The sequence below is a fragment of the Zootoca vivipara genome, chromosome 14, assembly GCF_965207765.1.
Source record: "Zootoca vivipara chromosome 14, rZooViv2.hap1.1, whole genome shotgun sequence".
Lineage (NCBI taxonomy): Eukaryota > Metazoa > Chordata > Lepidosauria > Squamata > Lacertidae > Zootoca > Zootoca vivipara.
This window is the reverse complement of record NC_142597.1, coordinates 29,475,824-29,490,844: the sequence shown is the minus strand read 5'-3', so window position 1 is coordinate 29,490,844 and position 15,021 is coordinate 29,475,824. Positions and strand designations below refer to the sequence as shown.

Here is a 15,021-nt window from a genome sequence, read left to right as displayed (position 1 = left end):
CCCTGCCCTGGGATTTTCACTCAACAAATCAAACTGCTTACTCTGAAGATATTGGCAATATACATTGTTGACAAACTGTTGTAATACAGTGGTACCTTGGTTCTTGAACTCAATCTGTTCTGGAAGCCCGTTCAACACACAAAACGTTCACAAACCAAGGCGTGGCTTCTGATTGGCCCCGCAAACAATGCCAAAACAGACACCCGGCTTCTAAAAAACGTTTGCAAACCAGAACATTTTGGGGTTTGCGGCAGTCGGGAGCCGATTTGTTTGGGAACCAAGGTACCACTGTATATGTGAAAGGTTGGTATCTCCCTCCCCCCGCTTTTTTTAAACTTATAGCTTGTCAAAGTTCCTTAACAAATCAAACAAGAAACAACTGTTTATTTCTGTACAGCCGCATTCATATCTCCAAAATGAATACGACTGGCTGCAGGCACATTATAAGGTGCAATATTTATTGTGCTGTTTTCTCCGTCATAAATATCTCCCTCATTAGTGCTGCGGTTTGGAGCAGTGGAGCAGGGAAAGAGGGTGCAACAGGGGCAGAGTATGCTATAGCAGGCAGGAGGGTGCATGTCAAAGCCCAGAAGGTCAGAGCGGGTCACAAGCCAGGTCCTTGTTAAATGTTTCAGTGTGTTTGCACAAGAGGCGAACTGGCCACATCGGGCTGCAAAACGAGAATCGGGTTTCATGGTGGCAGAGGAGAAATGTTCAAGAAGGAAACTTATCGTTCCATAGCCATGAGAAAAGCGTGATGTAATGCGAGCGGCATGTTGATGCATCGCTGTCCTTCGGGAGTTTGAGAAAACAAGGTCTGCAGCCGCCCGACCTCATATTCTTCTGCATCCGTGGCCTGTCAGCAGCTAAGGTCCTTCAAGATCAATGCCTTAGCTCTGCGATGAAGAACTTGCATTTCTCTGTATGTAGGGTTTAATTTGAACCAGGCCCAGAGCTTCTTCTTTTAAAGATGGGACTCTGTGGTGGAATATATAAGCAAAATGAAGAAAAGTGAGACAGGAAGGTTAGCTCACATATGCATGATATGTGTTGCTTAGGGACACGAGAAGCTAACTTAAAGCAGGCAAGACTCTTTGTCCACCTCTGGCCTGTTAACATCTACTCTCAACGGAACTAGATTTCTGGGGTGGGATCCTCCAGGGCAATGGAAGCTGGTCTCTTAGGGTGCTGTAGGAGCCAACTCCTAGGGGCCAAGGTCCCTTCTGCCCCCCAATAAAATATGAGAGGGCATTGTTGACAGGCAAGTTGACAGGCATTGCCATTCAAATGGTGTGTGTGCGCCATGTATTGTGATTGATTATGTGGGGTGGGGCTTACCTCCCCACTCCATATTTTATTTACATTGGCACCCATGTCGGGTGCATTTAGCAGTGCTTCACAAATATAGCTTTAAGGTGGTGTGATCCTTGGGGCACATGTTGAACGATTCAGCTACGTATATGGTGACCTATTTTATGTCTGTGGGAAATGAGAAAAGGTCACTAGAAAGGTAGGAACCGCCCCCCCCCCCCAAGTGGATGTGTGAAATGCCCCTTATCTTGTTAAGTTGCATTGCGAGTTGAACCCCTAAGTTGAGCCAACACAAACAAGTAGCAAGATATGCTGTTAAGACCCTGGAATTTTCTCTGGAGATTCTGCAGGCAGCCATTCATTCTGTGGAAGTGTAAGACTATCTGCTGGGGGAAAGCCCAGATCCTGCTTTGCGTTCAGACCGCATTCCACTTGTGAGGTCTGATATATTCCTGCACTCAGAAGCCATATGAATCGGTGGATATTGTTACCTAACTTTCTCGGTTCCTGTGGCACACCTATCTGATAAAAATATTATATGTGCACCTTAGGGCCAAAGTTAATACCTCACGACGGCATCCTTTGCTGTACAAAGAAGGTGAAAATGATTGACTAGGCTCACTTGGCCTAAGAAACCAAAACAGGATACAGTCAAGGAAGCCTGCTTAGAAGAACAAGAATTTTTACAACTTTGCAGGGCCTGGAACGAGGGGGGAGGAATTAGCAAAGACTAAGCAGCCCTTTTGAAAATGTGCTCCAGGATACTGTGCAGTTCCACAATTTTTAAGCATTCCTCAACGAGGAATTAAGGAAAGACCGTCTCATTCCTACAGTTCCTCCCCTGCGGTGTACATCTGTGGTCGAGTGATTTGCGCTTTCTAGGGTGTACTTGCCTTTCATGCCACCTGAGGGTGGATCTCAACATACGTAAGAACATAATCAGAGCCTGCTGGATCAGGCCAGTGGCCCATCTAGTCCAGCATCCTGTTCTCACAGTGGCCAAACAGATGCCCCCAATGGGAAACCCACAAGCAGGACCTGAGTGCAAGCATTTTCCCTTCCTGCAGTTTTCCAACAACTGGCGTTCAGCAACATTGCTGCCTTCGACTAGAGGCAGAGCATAGCCATCCTGGCTAGTAGTCATCAATAGCCCTCTCCTCCTCCTCGAATTTGCCTGATCCTCCTTTAAAGCTATCCAAGTGGCTGGTGGCCATCACTGCCTCCTGTGGGAGAGAGTTCCATAGTTTAACTATGCGCTGCATGAAGGAATTATTTTGTCTGTCCTGAATCTTCCAACATTCAGCTTTATTGGATGTCTATGAGTTCTAATGTTATGTGAAAGGGAGGAAAAAAACAACAACCTCTGCCTTCTTTCTCCGTGCTCAGCACTTCTATCACATCCCCCCTTTTTTGTAAGTTAGAAAGCCCAGATCTTGTAAATGCAAGCCTCAAAGGTGGCTGCATCCTGCTCCTTTGGGCTAATTGCTAGCCAAGCCCCTTCTCCATAGACCTGTGCCGGATTGCTGCAGCGTGGAGCACATTCTCACGAGGAAGTGCTGCTTTCAGAGATGTGACCAAAGGCTGCCTAGATGCAAAGGAAACGTGAAGAGCACTCGGCATTTGTTCACTAAATTAAGGCCAATCAAAAAGCTTCAATTTCATAGCTCATTATTCACAGGCTTGTGTGGGCTGGAGCACTAGAATTTGGATTTTTTTTTAATTTATAAAAAAGCCAATCATATGGAAGCAATTAGTCAAAACTTTGTTAAGAAAGAAAAGCGGGGGAAAGCATTAAGGTGCTTGTAGCATTAAAGCTCAAGTGATCCATAAGCTGGGACCATAATTCACCAACACTTAATGGCAGTTACCCTGCAGATGTGCTTTTTATACAGAAATATCAGCTTACCACTTTGAAAAATTAGCCGACTGAAGGCTAGCGGGCTTGAAGCTGGCTCTGGGGGATATTAGATGTTGGCTGAGCAGCCGTCTCACTCCAAAGGGACGGCAAGCAGAGGTGGAAATGGCTTCGGATGATTGTTAGGAAGGGAGTTTGCTCCTCACAGGTCTGTGACTTTCTTGCGTTTCAAAACGGCAAGTGAAATTCCAAAATATATATCCCAGCGGTCGCTTTGCGTGCTGGATCCTTGAACTGCCCAACTCAGTCTTTCTCGCTCATCATTCGCCCCTGGGAGATATCTTCCAGCTCCTGCAGCAAAAGTAAATGTTAAATGGTGTGGCTAAGATTACGAAAGTGTTTCTCCACCAGCAATATAAGAAGGGAAATGCACACCCCCCTCCACCCTTCCTCATCCAACTAAAATACACCAGTGGTAGTTGAAAACCCTTAATTTGGCTTGGACTCTCCCATTTGTTTGGGTGCTTACATGTGCAACAATGCTCGGTGGGGTTCCGCCCCTCCATCCTTCTGCTCCACCATCGCTGGAGAGGAGGCAGGGTAAAGAAGTCCAGAGATTCCATTCAGTTTGCCTCTAAAGTGGAATTTATCCAATTCACACTTTCTGATGCAGTATGAGAATGGAACACACACAGGAAGAACACATGGTTCTGATTGGCTTTGGATGGGTTGATTGACGGAGAAGGTTACGAGTATCTCACCCCCATTATAAATCTTTGTGCACACTCCTTCTCCATGGCTTCTTACAGAGTTAAAAGGGGTGTGTGTGTGTGTGTGTGCGTGTGTGCGTTCGTGCATGTGTGCGCGAATGAGCAAAAGAAACCCCCCCCAAAGCCATTTCTGTGGGAAAGAGATGCTGGAGACAGGGGCGGGACCTGTTGGTTGTGATTATTGTGATTGGCTGAGCTGAGAAGATGGGCAGAAGCATCCAAGAAGCCTCTCAGTCAGTGTATTAATTAGGATTGTGGGTGATGGGAGACAAACTCAACTGTGGCTTTGGAGGTGTTTTTTTGGGGGGGGGGTTCAGAATCTTGGGAGAGCTCTACCCCACTTAGGCATACAGGTGGGAAACCAAAGGATTGCCAATAGTCTGCAATTTGGAAGAAGTGGCCACTAAAACCAGGGTCCATGGAAATAATGGAAAATATAATTGGAATCAGAATTGCTGGAAAGGATGTACCTTTCAGTTCGAGACTGATTTATTTCATGTATGAATTGCTTCCCAGAGGCATCCAGAAGTGAATTAACAATAAAAAACATATATAAAAACAAGGGCTTCCCTCGTTGTGTCCAGGGCTTTCCACATTCACTCAAGCTCCAAAATGCTAGGAAATTGCAACTACTGAGAGCCAATCCCTTAACAGATGGCTAAGGTATAGTGTCCTGTTAGATGCAGCTTCACCACCACCTGGGAGATGGATGGCCATCCATGGCAGAGGGGGGTGGGCGAGCCGAAGCCCCAGAGTTGTCTGTTGACACATGGAGTCTACGCAACTGATGCAGTTGTGCAACTGAAGCTACCGTTCCACATTGCAAGTGCCCAACTTGGCAACTGATGCTATCCACTTAAGACAATAAGAGTTGGAAGGGACCAGGAAGTGACAGGGTAGAAATGAACTAAAGGGGAGTTTTTCCTGAGAGGGAGGAATTAGTGTTTCCGATCCAAAATGACCTCGAACACTACGGTTGGCATGTCAAGTGGTTCGTGTGTGTGTGTGTGTGTGTGTGTGTGTAGTTCAAAAGCTATGCGTGGAATACGACAAAGTCATTGCATCAGTACAATATGCTTTCTGCTCAGATTTGAGGACCCACAGCAGGGTCTCCAAACTAAGGCCCGGGGGCCAGATGCGGCCCAATCGCCTTCTCAATCAGGCCCGCGGATGGTCCAGGAATCAGCATGTTTTTACATGAGTAGAATGTGTCCTTTTATTTAAAATGCATCTAGGTTATTTGTGGGGCCTGCCTGGTGTTTTTACATGAGTAGAATGTGTCCTTTGATTTAAAATGCATCTGGGTTATTTGTGGGGCCTGCCTGGTGTTTTTATATGAGTAGAATGTGTCCTTTTATTTAAAATGCATCTCTGCCATTTAGAAGACATCTGAAGGCAGCCCTGTTTAGGGAGGCTTTTAATGTTTAATAGATCACTGTGTTTTATTTTTCTGTTGGAAGCCGCCCAGAGTGGCTGGGGAAACCCAGCCAGATGGGCGGGGTATAAATAAATAAATAAATAAATAATAATAATAATTTGTGGGACATAGGAATTCATTCATATTTCCCCCCCCCAAAATATAGTCCAGCCCTCCACAAGGTCTGAGGGACAGTGGACCGGCCCCCTGCTGAAAAAGTTTGCTGACCCCTGACCCACAGGATGAGTAGCTGGAGGGGAAGTTCAGTTACACGAGCGAAAGTAATCCCACTTGTGCAGTGAGATTGTTGGATACATTCTTGTATCAGATGCTCACCGACTGGCAGATTTCATGGGCTGGTGAGCTCCTGTCTGGACTACTGCAATGTGCTGTCAGTCAGCCTACCCTTGAAGGCAGTCCGGGGGCTGGAGTTAGTGCGGGATGCAGCTGCTTGATGATGATGATGATGATGATGATAATAATAATAATAATAATAATAATAATAATTTATTATTTATACCCCGCCCATCTGGCTGGGTTTCCCCAGCCACTCTGGGCGGCTTCCAACAGAAAAATAAAACACAGTAATCTATTAAACATTAAAAGCCTCCCTGAACAGGGCTGCCTTCAGATGTCTTTTAAAAGTCTGGTAGTTGTTTTCCTCTTTGGCATCTGTTGGGAGGGCGCTCCACAGGGAAGGCGCCACCACCGAGAAGGCCCTCTGCCTAGTTCCCTGCAACTTGGTTTCTCGCAATGAGGGAACCGCCAGAAGGCCCTCGGCACTGGACCTCAGTGTCCGGGCAGAACGATGGGGGTGGAGACCCTCCTTCAGGTATACTGGACCGAGGACATTTAGGGCTTTAAAGGTCAGCACCAACACTTTGAATTGTGCTCGGAAACGTACTGGGAGCCAATGTAGATCTTTCAAGACTGGTGTTATGTGGTCTTGGCAGTCCAATGGGACCATGGGTCATTGATCCTAAAAGCACTGCACGGGCTGCCAGTGAGCTATAGGGACAATTCAAAGTCTTAGTACCGGTGTATAAAGTCCTAAACAGCTTGGAACCCAGGGATATAAAAGAACACATTCCCCAGTATCAGCCATTTCAGACCCCACCACCAGCAGGTAAGGTTATGCCATTCCCCGGAGGGTGCCAGGTTGATGTTGACCCATGACAGGGCCTTTTCAGTGGTGGTTCTCTGCTTGTGAAATGCCCTCCCTTGGTGAGGGGTATCTGTCTCCATCATTACTGACTTTCAGGAAGAATGCGAATATATTCCTATTTACTCATGCATTTAGTGGCACTGTTCCCAGCAATCCTGAGATCACTGGATGAGAGAATGTTTCCAACTGTTTTCATATTTAGTTATTTATTCATGTGCTTGCTTCTTTATTTTAAATACATTTTCATAGTGATGTGTTTGCCACCCTGGGCTCCTCTGGGCGGGGGGAATGGCAGGAGAGCAATGGAACAAATACGGCATTTTTTTAAAGCCGGAACTTGCTGGAACTCAGTTCCGGTACCTCTCAGTTGTGCTCCTGTACTCAGGGTGAGTCCCGTACTGAAAACCCAAAGCACCTCCATCCTCTTGAAGGTGAGTGTTTTCTAAACTCAGACATACATTCTCCTTACAGGGAAATGCAACATAATGGAACCCCAGGATTCGCCATAAACTTTTGGCCTCGCTGGAATCAAAAGATGCTGTAGATCAAATAGGGACCAGGCTGCCTGAAGATCTCTGATCCAACGTAGTGGTGTGTGAGAGTCGACCAAGCTGAAGAAAGACCCCAAGTTTATCTCCTCATGCCTTTCAGTTATGGGGCACAGTTATGGGCCTTCCAGTCCCAGGCACTGTGTGGAGGCCCTTGGTTATTTATTTGTTCCTGTAATTTGTAGCTTTTCCTCAGCAAGGGCTGAGATCACGCTCTTGTCTTGCAAATCCCTTTGAAGAACAATAAAGCCCAATATATATCTATAATGCACACACATACATAGTTTTGAAGAGGGACAGATGTAATCTTATCTGGTGCTGGCCTCACAATAACAGGAAAAGGCAGGGAGGCCTGGAATCTGAGGGTGGAGAAGGGTTAAGAGCGAAGGCTTGTAATGGTCCCTGAGAGACATCTTTAATCAGAGGCAGGCTGCTGAGTTGGCGCATAGCATTCTGGTTTGGACGTTCTCTTTGAAGATGGAGGAGGAAAGGAAGCCCATGGCGGATGGGCAGGTTAGGAGCAACAAGGGGAGGAGCCAACAAGGGCGCTTGGCCTGCTAGCCTTTGCTAAACGAAGGAGGTAGGCCTCGCTTGCAACTCTTACAAATTTATCTTCTTCTTGGTATTTGCTCCCACAAGGGCAACTCGGATGGCTATAAAACAGGATCGGGCAAATTCAGGGAGGATAACACTGTCATTGACTACTTCTTTGGCCAAATTGTTTTTATTAATTTCCCAAGTTTTAGCAAAAACATTGTCACTGACTGCTATTCATCACGGTTATGTTCTGCCCCTGCTGTGGAATGTAGTATGCCTCTAAAACCCAGTCTTTTCAGCTGTAGGAGTCAGTGTGGTGTTGTGTATTGAGTCAAAGGATTTTATATCTGTATTACTATTGTCTGAATTTGCATTAGGGTAAAGTAACTGCCTTTTGGTACCTGAAGGTACAGCTACTATTGGTTCATTTAAGCTGCTGTATTTGGATCCTCTGTCTTATTGGTTTCCTCCAAAAGGCGGCACTGTGATTGCCTGATATTCTTCCCTCCAAAATGTATCCCTTTCTAGCTAGTCCCCCCCCCCCCGTCCCTATAAATGTAGCCCTCTCCTCAGAGTTTAGTCTTGTTTGCTTTAATAAAGAAGTGTAACTAGAGAACTGACTCCAGCATATTATGTCAAGAGAGCTGAAATCACGAACCCCACGTCACAACATGTGGTATAGTGGTTAGAGTGTTGGACTAGGACCTAGGAGACCAGCGTTCAAATCTCCCCACTCTTGGCCATGAAGCTCACATTCGTTGTGATCTGCGAATGTAACAAAAGTTGCTTTCTAATGAAAATCTAATGCAACCAATAGATTTTGGTTAAAAAGTAATCTTCACTACGATCACAGGCCGGTCACTAAGTTACAGTCAAACAAACAGAGTTTGCAATTAGCAAGGCAGCAGCAGAGTTTTAGGAATTAACAGCGCAGCAAAGGACTAGGGTTATAGGTGTGTGTGCATTGCTACACATTCACTGTCCTGTTTAGACTGGATTGCTGAGTACAGTTGCCAAGGATGTGTAGCCGCCCAGTTCCTAGCAATGCAAGCTGGTGCACAGAATTGTGCCACTTTTGCTCTACACAACCTCTGGAATGTTCTTAAGCAAAACACACAACCAACTGAAGCAAAATTTTCGCTACAATTATAGGGCTTGGCGAACAAGAATTTCTTCACCTAGAGTGCAAAATACCTTTTAGGGGTCGGGTGAGCCTCTTGAGGTAAGTGAGGCACCATCACCTTGTAGCCACCCAACACACTTCCTTGGTGAGGCAACTCAGAGAAGAACCTCCAAAGAAGACCTCAAGTCCAGGCAGGTATATATGGGAGAATGTGATCCTTCCGTTAGTTTTGGTTCGAATCATTTATGGTTTACCCATGGCATGGTGGAGAAGCAGCACTTTCCTGACCTCCCAGCAGCTGAGTTGCTGCTTCTTACCAGGAGGGAGGGAGGTGCAAGGCAGTGGGGAGGTTGGCATGGCACAAACACACTAGCAGAAGCTCCCCTATTGCCTCACCCCTGCCTCTCTCCCTTCAGGTATGTAGCAGTGACTTAGCTGTTGGGAGGTCAGGTTGGCACAGTTGCCTTACCTTGCCATCCGCTGCTGGGCTTACTAGTCTTCTCTTTGAGGACTCCCTGTATCCTTAGAGCACAGTTTGAGCTGACTTGTGCTGACTCGTTCTGAGAAATAATTGATCACCACCAAGACCAGAGCCAGGAAGAACCTGAGCATTTGCAAGGATGGAGGCTGAAGGTTAGTAGTCGGTTTAAGTACACCTCGGTTTGAGTATTTTCAGTTTAAGTACTCCGCGGACCCGTCTGGAACGGATTAATCCACTTTCCATTACTTTCAATGGGAAAGTTCGCTTCAGGTTAAAGTACGCTTCAGGTTAAGTACAGACTTCCGGAACCAATTGTGTTTGTAAACCGAGGTACCCACTGTAGAGGAGAGAGAATGAGAGGCAGCAGGGTGTGTGGGTGTGTGGATGTGTGCGTGTGTGTTTTCCCAGCTCATGTTAGGACTTAGGAGGCTGAATGCTTACAAGGTGATGATCCCACCGCAATTCAGAGCAGCCATGTCTGATGTTCTGAGCTCCACTTCCTGATATAAGCAAGGGAGAAAGTGTCAAAGCGAATGAAGCCTGGCTGAGGCAGCCTGGCTCTGAGATGCATTGCAGGTGCTTCTTTTCGCAGAGGAGGACAGATAATGAATAAAACATGGTTGCTGCTTTTCATGGCAGGAAATGTGACAAGCTCAAAACCTTATGACTTGGAGAAGCAAGTGAAATATGACTTTGAGCTCATCCGAAAAAATGCCTAACTAATCCAAGATGTTGCTCCGTGTATTCCTGCTGAGGCGGGTTATTGGTTGGAACAGTTTTACAAGTAACTGGGATGGGGGGGGGGAGAAAGCTTGAGAAGGGGTGTGTGCAATGATTTTTTTTAAAAGGACAACAGGATGTGGACTTTGAGCAAGGATGATATAATATCAGGCATTAAAGGTGGAGTCTCTCCCTCCCTCCCTCCCCTTTTATTTTTACATGGTCATAACCCCATTGCCTGTGAGCCCAGAGGGAAAGCATAAGATAAAGACACAAACTATATAAAATTGTTCTACGTATGAAAATCACAAAGCAGAGGCCTTCCAAAAATAGACATTACAGGGACCCACAAATTTTCTGTATTCTCAGATGTTGCTCTGTTCTCCAAGCAGGAAAGATCTTGGAGCCAGGAGTGTGTTCAGCTGCCAACCTGAGTGCTTTGCACATGAGCACAAGATGCCTCTAGAGTCTAGATGGCTTGCTTATGGAACATTCACCCTGACTTGCTCCTGCATAAAGCTTCCAGAAGTTAGACGATGCTTGGACTTTCTTGAGCGTTGGTTCTGATTTGTTTGCAGGGAAGGTGATGTGACAACAAGCTTTCACCCCGATTCCCTTGTGCTATGATTCGGCATCTTCCCATTAATCATTCCTTCACCGGACACGCCTCCGTGCATTTCCATTTCCTTTTCCTAATCTCAAAAAAGTGGATTTATTGTGCCAGGGTGAAATAATGCTTTAATGCCCAAACCTACAATTCTGATATATGTGTGAATCCCCTTTGCAAAATGAACAGAACAAGACAGATGGTTCAGCTGGGTCTGCTTATGTTTCCATCTATTTGTTGTTCCTGGCATTGCTCACACATAACGAAAAACGTAACACTTTAAAATGTGTAATATATCCATGCACTCTACATTTATTTTTTTATTGCATTAATATCCCACTTTTTCCTCCAGGGAGCTCAAAAGTGGCATACAAGGTTTTTCCAATCCTCATGCAATCCCTACAACAACCCTGCGAGGTAGGCTGAGCTTCCTGGCCAAGTGGAGATTTAAACCCTGGTCTCTCAGATCCTAGTCTGACACCCTACACCACACTGGTTCTCTAGCATCATACCACTTCAAACAATAATGGACCCCCCCCCCAAAGAATCATGGGAACTGTACTTTGTTAAGGGTGCTGAGGGTTCTTAAGAAACCCCTCAATTTCCCTCCCAGAGCTACAGTTGCCAGAGAGGTTCAAGAATCAGTTCCTCTTCCCAGGGAACTCTTGTTCCTATTCCACACTCCTTTTTAAGAGCAGCCTGTGCTTTGAGAAGATCCTATACATCACTATAGTTTTTCACAGCAGTGGCTTCCATTTCTCCTTTATAAATGTGTTCTCCTTTTGTCAGCGTAGTAATAACATCTCTCATGTTTTCCTTGGGGACCGTCTGCTCCAGTTCTCCTGGACACTGTTTATCATCTGGCGCGTTATTAATAGCAATTCTGCCTGTTGGGTCAACTGAGTTCTCCTCACAGAATGCTTTGGGTTATTCTAAATTGCTCTGGCTGTGTTGCTTTAAGAGCAGGGCTCATTCATAACCACGTTCCCTGGTGGACTGAAGCCCTGACCTTTTGAGTATTTTTCAGTTTGATTTTTTTACACAAACCTAGGCCACTATACGAAATCATTTTCTTCCAATCTGCCTCAAAACCCTTCTCTGTGCTTTTTAAACCCAGATGGCCTCTCTCCTGTCTGAAGTATTAATTGTCAGGCTAGTAAATGCAGCTGCTACATGAGGTTTTGGATTCTCTGCGCTTAGAAGGAACCTTTAGCCCCCTTGAACTGGGAGGAAAAAAATATTTTGTTACAAGTTTGTGAGGTGCCTGGGCTCCCTTTATAATTCTGGACCCTGCTTTCTAATTCTGGGGTGCCAGATATTGAATTTAGCATGTTAAAATATTAGCCATGTTTAAAAGAAACAATCTGGGCTGGCATCTTGACGAAGTAATTGCCTGGACCAGGCAGAGGGCCTTCTCGGTAGTGGCACCCACCCTGTGGAATGCCCTCCCACCAGAGGTCAAAGAGAATAACAATTACCAGACCTTTAGAAGGCATCTTAAGGCAGCCCTGTTTAGGGAAGCCTTTAACGTTTGATGGATTTCTGTATTTTAATATTTTGTTGGAAGCCGCCCAGAGTGGCTAGGGGAACATGGCCAGATGGGCGGGGTATAAATAATAAATTATTATTATTATTATTATTATTATTATTATTATTATTATTATTAAAAGGGACCCAAGTGGCGCTGTGAGTTAAATCACAGAGTCTAGGACTTGCTGATCAGAAGGTCGGCGGTTCGAATCCCTGCAATGGGGTGAGCTCCCATTGCTTGGTCCCAGCTTCTGCCCACCTAGCAGTTCTAAAGCACATCAAAGTGCAAGTAGATAAATAGGGACGGCTCCGGCGGGAAGGTAAACAGCGTTTCCGTGCGCTGCTCTGGTTCGCCAGAAGCAGCTTTGTCATGCTGGCCACATGACCCGGAAGCTGTCTGCGGACAAACGCCGGCTCCCTCGGCCTATAGAGTGAGATGAGCGCCGCAACCCCAGAGTCGGACACGACTGGACCTGATGGTCAGGGGCCCTTTACCTTTATTATTATTATTATTATTATTATTATTATTATTATTATTATTATTATTATTGAGAGATGGACCATTAAAAGAGCACCAAGAAATGTTTGATGACCAAGGAAAAAGGCCCTTGACAGAGACTCTCTGGGTAGGACAGCAAACAGGGAAAGTTTCTCCCTGATGGCTTGAAAAGGGTGTGCACAGTGCAATAGTGTATATTGAAAGAAATTTGCGATAAAATGCTGGTGAAATTTCATGAGGACACTGCAAACGTTTGAGGAAATGGAACCTGAAAGACTGGAAAAAACCGACACAGAGGCAGAAATTGAAATGATCAGATTTATCCGCCTTGCCCAAGCTCATTGCACCTGTGCCCTGGTGGTAGATCCTGGTGGGTTTATGTCACCTAGTTTCATCTAGCAGAGGCTGTTCCCCCGCACACATGCCAAGGAGTCCGTGTACCAGGCCTCTTGGACTTTTCTGGCTTTCTTCTGAAATGCTCCAGTGATGAGAAGCAGAAATGAGATATCTGAGGGAGGAAATCTACTTGCCGGCTTCCTTTTTCACATGCAAGAAGCCAAAGGATGGGAAGCAAAAAGCCAGCTGTGCGTACACACACACACACACACACACACACACACACACACAGAGAGAGAGAGAGAGAGAGAGAGAGAGATGCAGAAGGAGGAGAAACTGCTCGAGTCAACACAGGTCTGACTCCAGCCAATAAGGCCTTTCTGGGCTCTCGGCAGAAACCACGATACTCATGTGCAAGTCAAGAAATTGTAAGCACCATGGAAAGCTAATTCCTCGCCCGCCCGCCCCTCCAGCTCTTGCTGTTGTGCCCAAGATGCCTGGCTGTAACCTGTGCAATTGTTTCCCTTCCCAATGGGCAAATCCCAAGGCCTTCCAGACGTGCTTCCAAGAGTCCAAAATAGAAAGTGGAAGGAAGTGACCTCCATGCACACAGGCACTCACACACAGGCTTTTCCCACCGCAAACCGTGCCTGGAACTTGGCAAAGCTTCCTCGCCTCTAATTGATTCCAAGTGCTTCAGGCCGGCTGTTAGGAAAATTTCCTGCTCTCAGCTGAAGGGAAAGATGGGGAGTGGGAGAAGCTGTATGCCCCAGCCCCTTGCTCCCCGCTCCCAGTCTCAAATTATTAAAATATGTTCCTCATTTGCCCCTGATCACATCTAGTTAGTTTTCAAAGGGTGTTTGTGTGTGTGTGGGAGAGTTTTATAGTTGGCGATGCCGCTCTAGCTCGGAGCCAAGAGGAAGGCTGCCCCTTGCATTTCACAGGGGCTGAGAGGGCACTGAAGGGGAACAAGTCTGCCCCATAGACATCCTGCTAGTTGTGGCAGCGTTTGGTGACATAGGGAACAGTGGTTTCAGATTTCCAACCCCTAGAAGCCTCTTTTCACAGCAGCGTATCTGTCAAAGTAGCTCCGTCTACCATGGATCTTGTGCATGTTGCAAAGGATTCTGGGATATACCCAAGGCCTCTGTAAGTTGCAGAGCCAAGAACTAGGGACTCAGCTATGCAACCGCAAATATGACATTTTAAGTGCACTTTACGTGTGTTATACAAACGTGACACTAGATGGTGATGGTGAGCTTATGGCAAATTCAATGCATTTTCCAAAACGCTTTAAATAAAACCATTTTTGCAGTGTGTTTTTTTAAAAAAAATTGTGCCTAGATTCCACCTAGGAGTCAGAAGGAACTGGACACAGTGGAGGCGGATGTTGACTAGTCAAATCCCAGCCTGATCTTCATTCATTGTAGTCTTTCTGGTTCAGGGGGGGAATCACTCCAACTGCTAGCCCATGTGTCTCACCACTAGGGGGCAGCAACTAGGACCAGGGCTGGATCACCCATGAGGCAAAGTGAGGCGACTGCCTTGGGCGGCAGGATTCACAGGGGCAGCAGACCTGGCCTCCCAAGGAATGCATCGTCCATTGCTGCTCCCACGGTGACAGCAACAGTTGTGGTGTGTTCCTTGGAGGCCGGATCCTTCACTGCCTTGGCAGCCCCCCCCCCCAACGCAGCCTCTGGGCAAATAGGAATCACTGCTGGTCTCTTCCTAAACTTGTTTCTTTCTTCTTTTTAAAAGTATTTTTTATTAAAGATTTCTTGAATTACAAAGGTGTGTGCAGTGTCTCTCATATTTCTACATGTATCATTTTTGCAAATCAGTTTCATTTGTTAAGACACTAAGAAGAATGAGGGAAAACGAGGCGGATAGGGGGTGGGAGGGTGGATGGGGGTGGGACCAGGTGACGATGTTTCTGTTTTGCTTAATATATGTAGGGCTTGATGTCAGCTTTGTTTGTGTAGGTTCTCCTTTATTCGCTTGTGTTCTTTTGGTGGTGAGAGAGATTTGGGTTGGCCAAGGGTGTAGTTGTTCATTTGTGATTGGCTATGATGGTCTTTGTTTTCATGTGTGAGTGGGGTGCGTGGGTGGGTGTTTTGGGTCA

The 15,021-nt window shown here is 46.1% G+C and overlaps 1 long non-coding RNA gene across 2 annotated transcripts in view; it reads left to right on the top strand.

The window, feature by feature from the left end:
- Window positions 1–8,553: 8,553 nt before the first annotated feature.
- LOC148683545 (uncharacterized) overlaps window positions 8,554–15,021 on the top strand; it is a 68,786-nt gene continuing 62,318 nt past the window's right edge. Inside the window, exons 1-2 of one of the 2 annotated variants that reach the window (XR_015947108.1) lie at window positions 8,554–8,921; window positions 9,143–9,359. This is a non-coding gene — a long non-coding RNA (uncharacterized LOC148683545). The remainder of the gene's footprint in view (window positions 8,922–9,142; window positions 9,360–15,021) is intronic. The other variant, XR_015947107.1, reaches the window with a different exon arrangement.